Source organism: Martes martes (assembly GCF_963455335.1).
Source record: "Martes martes genome assembly, chromosome: 1".
NCBI lineage: Eukaryota > Metazoa > Chordata > Mammalia > Carnivora > Mustelidae > Martes > Martes martes.
This window is the reverse complement of record NC_137888.1, coordinates 41,127,235-41,134,730: the sequence shown is the minus strand read 5'-3', so window position 1 is coordinate 41,134,730 and position 7,496 is coordinate 41,127,235.

Here is a 7,496-nt window from a genome sequence, read left to right as displayed (position 1 = left end):
CTTTTATTTTCAGTGACAGTCTAGCTGGATATAGTATTCTTGGCTACATGTTTTTCTCATTTTGTGCTCTGAATATATTATGCCAATCCTTTCTGGCCTGCCAGGTCTCTGTGGATAGGTCTGCTGCCAATCTAACATTTCTACCATTATATTTTATAGACTTCTTGTCCTGAGCTGCTTTCAGGATTTTCTCGTTGTCACTGAGACTTGTAAGTTTTACTTTTAGATGACAGGGTGTAGACCTGTTTTTATTCATTTTAAGGGGAATTATCTGGGCCTCCTCGATTTTGATGCTTGTTCCCTTGTGATATTAGGGAAATTCCTTACTATAATTTGCTCCAATATACCTTCTGCCCCTCTCTCTCTTTCTTCTTCTTCTTCTGGAATCCCAATTATTCTAATATTGTTTCATCTTATGGTATCACTTATCTCTGGAATTCTTCCCTCATGGTCCAGTAGTGGTTTGTCTCTCTTTTGCTCAGCTTTTTTATTCTCTGTCATTTGGTCTTCTATATCACTAATTCTCTCTTCTGCTTCATTTATCTTAGCAGTAAGATCCTCCATTTTTTTATTGTACCTCATTAATAGCTTTTTTATTTCAACTTGGTTAGATTTTATTTATCTTATTTCTTCAGACAGGGATTTTATTTCTCCAGAGACGATTTCTCTAATATCTTCCATGCCTTTTTTGAGCCCAACTAGAACCTTGAGAATTGCTGTTCTGAACTCTAATTCTCACATATTACCAATGTCCATATTGATTAGGTCCCTAGCCATTGGTACTGTCTCTTGTTCATTTTTTTGTGGTGAGTTTTTCCACCCTGTCATTTTATCCAGATAAGGATATATGAACAAGAGAATAAAATTCTAAATGGGTAGAAAAGACCCCAGAAAAATGCATGCTAGCCAAATCAGAAGAGATCCAAAACTGGGGGGAGAAGAAAAGGGAGGAAAAGGAAATAAGAAAAGAAAAAAAAAAATATATATATATATATATTAAATTGGTGAATAGAACTGAGCCACCCACTTGATTCCCGGTGTATTTTGGTCTCTTAGAAGAAACTACCTCCCAAAATTTTTAAGAAAGAAAAACTTATATATATATATATACAAAAATAAAGGTAAACATGATGAATTGATGGTATATGACTGTAAAGCTGAAAATTAAAAAAAAATTCTAAAAAAGGAATTGATAAAATAAGTTGGTTAGAAAAAGAAAAATAAAAGGGTAGAGAATGTGCTCAGGCTGGAGACTAGAACAAAGCCATGTGCTTGATTTATGACATATTTTGATCTATTAGAAGAGTTTGTATCCCAAAATTTTAAGGAAAAAAGAAAAACCTCTATGTATACAAAAAATAGGGTTATGAAGGGATAAAATATGAACGAATGGATAAATATGAAGGGATAAAATATGACTATAACAATGAAGGTTTAAAAAGATTTTTTTTTAGAAAGGTATTGTTAGCATAAACTAGTTAAAAAATATTAAAAGAGGATCGAGGAGAAGTTAAAAAAATGGAATAAGAAAAAAATTAAATTAAAAAAATTAACTTTGCAATACTAAAGGCTCATGGGGAAAAAGCCATGAATTCTATGCATTGCTTTCCCCTAGCTCTGGAGTTCCTCTGTTCTCTTTGATTGGTTGAGTGTGGTCTTGGCTGAATGTTCTTGCTGATCTTGGTGGGGAAGGACCTGTTACAGTGAGTATCAAATATCTTTGCCTGGGGCGGAATTGCACCACCCTTGCCAGGGGCCAGGCTAAGTAACCTGCTTGGGTTAACTCTTGGGAGCTTTTGTTCCTTGAACACTTTCCATAGAGCTCTGGAGGACAGGAATAAAAATGGCAGCCTCCCAATCTCTGGCCTAGAGGAACCAAGAGCTCTGGGCCCCACTCCTCAGTGGGCCTTCAGAGAAAGTAAGTCAATCCCTCCTATCTCCCTGGTCTCTGGCCATCCTCTGTGCTCATCCAGCCTGTGACTGAGCTTTTCCATCTTTGTGGCACAGGCCCATTTGGAGTCTCCAAACCCAGCAGATTCCTGCCACTCATTCCTGCACTGCCCCTCCTTTCAGAAAGTGGTCAATTTTCTGTTCCTAAAATTGCTGCTCTTCTTCTCTTCTATCTCCTGTTGAGTTTGTAGCTGTTCAGAATGGTTTTATAATTATTTAGCTGAACTCCTGGGACCTGATGTCATTTCAGTCTGCTACTCCTCTGCCATCTTGCCTCTCCCTTAATAAATAAAATCTTTTAAAAAACTATTTCTTGATCTCTTTCATGTGCATGGTATTTTAGAAAGAAATCATTTCCTATAAAAATTTAGTTTTATTCTTGGCCTTGTCATTTACTAATTCTTTAAATTTTAGTAAGTCATTTATTGTATATGTATTCCCTTCCTTCACAACGGGACAAGATATTAAGAGTTTCTCTTGTTACCTGTGGTGATATTGAATTAGAATTATTTATCTCTTAACAAATAATTATGTCTATTCTGAAATGAACTAGGCCATGAACCAGGTTTTATGTTAGATTAGACTTGCCTTTACCATATTCTTACTCTCTCTCTCTCTAAATGTTTAAGAGAAGCATGACCCTAAGTGGAATTCAACATTATGTTATTCCCTGGATCCATAGAATATGGTTTGAAAGGCAATATTTAATTATTTGTTTTGTAACAATACACTTAAACTTCGTTCAACAAATACTTATTATATGTCTACTTACCAACTGTGTGCCAGGCCCTGTGTTAGGCATTTGATAAATGATCCATCCCCACTAGGCTAAAATTTATAGATGTGTCATGCTAGAAATTTCCATGCTGAGGGGTGCCTGTGCGGCTCAGTCATTTAAGCATCTGAATCTTGGTTTTAGCTCAGGTCATGATCAATCAGTCATGAGATCAAGCCCCACTTCAGGCTCTGCACTCAGCATGGAATCTGTTTCAAATTCTTTTTCCCTCTCCTTCTGCTTCTCTCCCAAACCCATTCATGCTCTCTCTCAAATAAATAAATAACATCTTTAAAAAAAACACAAAACACAAAACTTCCATGCTGAAATGATGCCTCAAACTAAACTGTAGTCAATTAAACCAAGAAAAAGTTCCTGTTTGTAAAATATCTTTGAAAATTTAAATATTGAAAAATCTCATCTATTTGATTCTGAAAGCACATACTAACCATTCATATATTGAAAAGATTTTATTACCTTAAGATATTGTAACATGATTTCAATATTCCATAGAGTATGAAATATATACATGAAATCATATAAATATATGCATATATACAAAATATTTAGATATTTATATCTATATATGTATTATTTATACCTATATATATAACATATATTTATATTTATATCTATATATTTAAATGTATATAGATGTGTGTATATATATATATAAAATCTCTAGTCAGAAACACAAAACAAATTGAATATTAGGGGGATCTCCAGCCTAAAATAAATAATAATATTGGTAAATTGAGCATTGCCTAAAGGATAAACATTGCCTGAAGGAGAGTATCCAAATTAATTTTGACTAGAGTCTTTTTCCATTTTTGTAAGGCTGAGCTGCTGATATGAAATATATATTTATTATATTAAGCATACCTATAGCAGTTAAATTCAGATAGTGTTATCTATTACAATTTGTATTGGCTTCCTCCCAAGGCTTTTGATTTTCCATGTATGAGAATAAATGAGAACCATATGAAAGTCAATAAGTTCTTGATAGTACATGACATTCTGTGTTCTCTCATCCTTGATTTTAGCAAACATTCCAAGGTTTTGGCTTCCATCATTGAGGGTGATAGGCTTCAAAAATGTAAGGGCTTTTTTCTTGGCTTCAGATAAGAATCCCAAACTTAACACACTTCCATAAATCATTGGTGTGGAAATCTGTCAGAAAATAGCACAACAGTACTACTTTTTCCTTGTGGTATTTGGTGTTTCCAAATTAGATTATTTGTTAAATGTTCAAGGGAGTATATTTGCTTGAAGGGTTCACCATATGTCAGACAAATCTCATGCTCTTGAAATGGAGTTCACAGAAATGAAATCAAGGGTTACTGTCTGTTCCTTCCTCTGGCATGGTAGTAAGATTCTGCAAAAATGTGTCTCTACTAGCAGAATTATGGAGTAACCTCATGTACATTGGAAAGTGGCAAAATGGAGACTACCCAAGACCTTAAATCAGAGTGCATTTTAAACTTGTTCTTCAGATTTTATTCTCATTAGTAATATAATTCTGACAGGTAATAGAGTGTGGTCATTCAGAGCATGGGTCCTGGAGTGGGTTTTGACTTCAATTCTTCCACTTGCTGGTTACATGATATGATGTGATTATTAACTATTTTAAGCCTCAAACTATAAAGTGGGTAATAACATACTCATTTCATAGGTCTGTTGGGAAAATTAAATGAAATAATATATAGTAAGTGTTTGACACATAGTACATGCTAGTTGATATCCGTTATTATTATTTGGAACAGGTAAATATAATACATATGTATATATACATATATGTAATAGAAATTATCCAGGAGTTTTCAGATTGTTATTTGTTGTTGCTATTACTATTGTCCCTTTTACTATTTCTAACTTAACTGGAAAATTATCTTTCTTCAAATCAGGAAGATGATAACTCACCTAGCAGGAAAATATGACTTAATTATGACTATTCTCTATCAGCTTGTAACTGGGTTTTCTCAAAGAATTTCAGGGTGAGGACTTCTGTAAACCTCCAAAATCTTTATTTTATGGTGTATTTAATTCTACCACTTATTTTCCCAAATTGTGTCTAGATCCCCTGGGTCCACAGAATATGTATCCCAGATGCCCTGTAAGAAGGGCGGCTTTTAGTAGGCATGTTGACGTTATTTGTACATAGTAAGAGAGTAGAAAGAATCAGAAAAGCTTTGGCATTTACCTTGTTAAATTTTTATAGCTAAGCTCTGGTTCAAGGGTCTACTTAAACGACTTAACTGCACTAAGAAAAATGAGAGCATTGAGACTTGTGAAAGGAGTTCACAAAATTCTATGAAAATGAACCGGTTTTAGCAGAAATCAGTACATTCAATGATCCAAGATACACAACTAGAATATTAACTAGTTTTATTGACCTGAAGGAAATTTATACTTCTTTTTCTACAAGAACAAAAATAAACAGGGACATTGTCCTTTATTATATTACCAAAAACTGTTTTAATACATTAAGTCAACTCAGATAATTTTGAATGCTTATTACATATAAGACATGTGCAATGGATTAGGGGGCACAGTGGCTTACAAGGCACAGTTCCTGGTAAAGTGGCCTCAGTCACAAGTAGGGTTGGTACCTGAAGAAGAGGCAATTTCAGTATAAGTTGATGTGTTATGCAGGATGAATCACAGGATTCCTTTGCTACACAAAAAAAAGGAAACCCAGCACATGCTGGGGAGATAAGGAGGGGAATAAATAAAAAGTTGGCTAGGTGATTCTAAATAAAGGAACAAAAGTTCAAAATCTCTGATGCGTAAAAAAGAAAAAAATGGAAATATTCAGAGAACTATGAGGGTTTCAGTGCAGTTGTGTATGGTGTGAAGAGACAGTGGACAGACATGAGAATATGGAGAGAAGCAGGCATTTTTTTCAAGGCACATCTTACATACCACTATTAGGTAGTATTCTCCATTTCAGAAATAAGTTGGCAGCTGTGAACTATGCACAGCCCTTGGATATGTCTTCATTATTAGATGGGTTACCATATTTAAAGTATATAAAAGTTTCTCACAAAAACTCAGATTAGGAATTATTTTAGGGGTTCCCAGATGGCTCAGTTGGTTAAGTGTCCCCTTCTTCATTTCAGCTCAGGTCATGATCTCATTGTCCTGGTATCTGGCACCTCTGGCTCCTCGCTTAGTGGGGAGTCTGCTTGAGAGTCTCTCCTTCTCCCTCTATCCCTCCCCACCACCTCTCTCTCTCTCTCTTTCTAAAATAAATAAATAAATCTTAAAAAAATTAAATCTTTCTTTTTTTTAAAGGAATTCTTTTAAGAGATTAGGAATTCACATTGGATCCGTGCTGCCTTGTCCCTGAGAAATTGATTTTGGAGGAACAAAGGGTACTTTCAGGAGTCACCAACCTCTCCATTTGCTTCACTTATTTATATCAACTGCCAGTGCCCCTGGCATTTGTATGTGTAAGAGGAATACATAATTAAATTTACTCTAATGTATTGGTCTGACTGATATTGGCGGTATCAGTACGAGAGAGGGGGTGCACTGTTTAGGAAATGTCTTTGGTAATTAAAACGAGTAAGGAGGGACCCACAGAGATTGTGGTGGGAGGTAGACGAAAGAAAGAAGTCAGCATTCCTCAGCTGGCATAGTGGCTTCAGTGAACCAAAATGAGAAAAGGGAAGAGTGAGGGTGACTTTTTTTTTTTTTTTTTTTTTAATTTTCAGGTTAATCCACTTGAAAGTGTCATTGTCTCCGTTTGGGATCTTCAAGAAACAGACACTGAGAGGGAATTAGACCTGCATGCCAGTGAAGGATCCGGGCAGGGAGCAAAGGAAGTCGTAGGGAGCGTTCAGATTGAAGTTCCTGTCTGAGGCTTACGGAAGGACAGGGCAGAGGAGGGGTTGGTAGGGAGCTCAGGCTGCAGTGCAGCTCAGAGAGCCCTGGGGGAGGCAGGTGGGGGGAGGTGAGCCCGAGATGTAACACTGATGAAAGGAGGCTGTCACTGGAGAAGAAATGGTCTTACTCAAGGATTCTCACCATGCTGCTGTGCCTGGGCCTGGTGCTGTGCTGGGATTTCTGAGAGTACGACAGCTCGAAGTTCTCAGCTAATCGCTCTCCTAATAAGTTCTCTGTTGTAAGAAGGTCTGAACAGTTCTGGTCCAGAGCAGACCCAGGAGCCGCTAACAGAAGTATCAGGGGCAAATAAAGAGAGAAAAAAGTTTAAAATGGTTGCCTATAGAGAATATGGAATGGGTGAAGTTAGCAAGAGACTGACGTTTCCTTAATAGTTCTTTAGAGAACTAGCTGCTTCTTACGTATTATATATGTCCTTAAAAGGACTTGGGGCAGAAACTGCTCTATAGATTCCTGTACTCTATAGTATAGATTCTCTTTAATTTTCTTTTTAGGCAACCTAAGTCCTCCCCATTCTCTTGCAGTTAAATGAGTTCCAGCCAATGGAAAGAGAGAAGCAATGGGTGCCACTCACAGGCAAGACTCATAAAATCCACCACAGACAAGTCTCCCTTCCATTTTACTGGCTGGGAGCAAAGGATTCCAAGGACTTAGACTCCACAAATTGAAGACTGTGGGATCTGAATCACTGCTAGTAAGGCCACCTGACAAAAAGCTACTCTGGGTAATTCTGTATTTAACATTTTGTTGTTTTTCTATTTTAAACTGATGAGATTTGGAGATTTAACTATTAACTAGCAGCTAGCATTAACTTCAGAAAGGTAGTTCGAGATAAAGTTATATGTTTGTATAGCATAAATGAAGA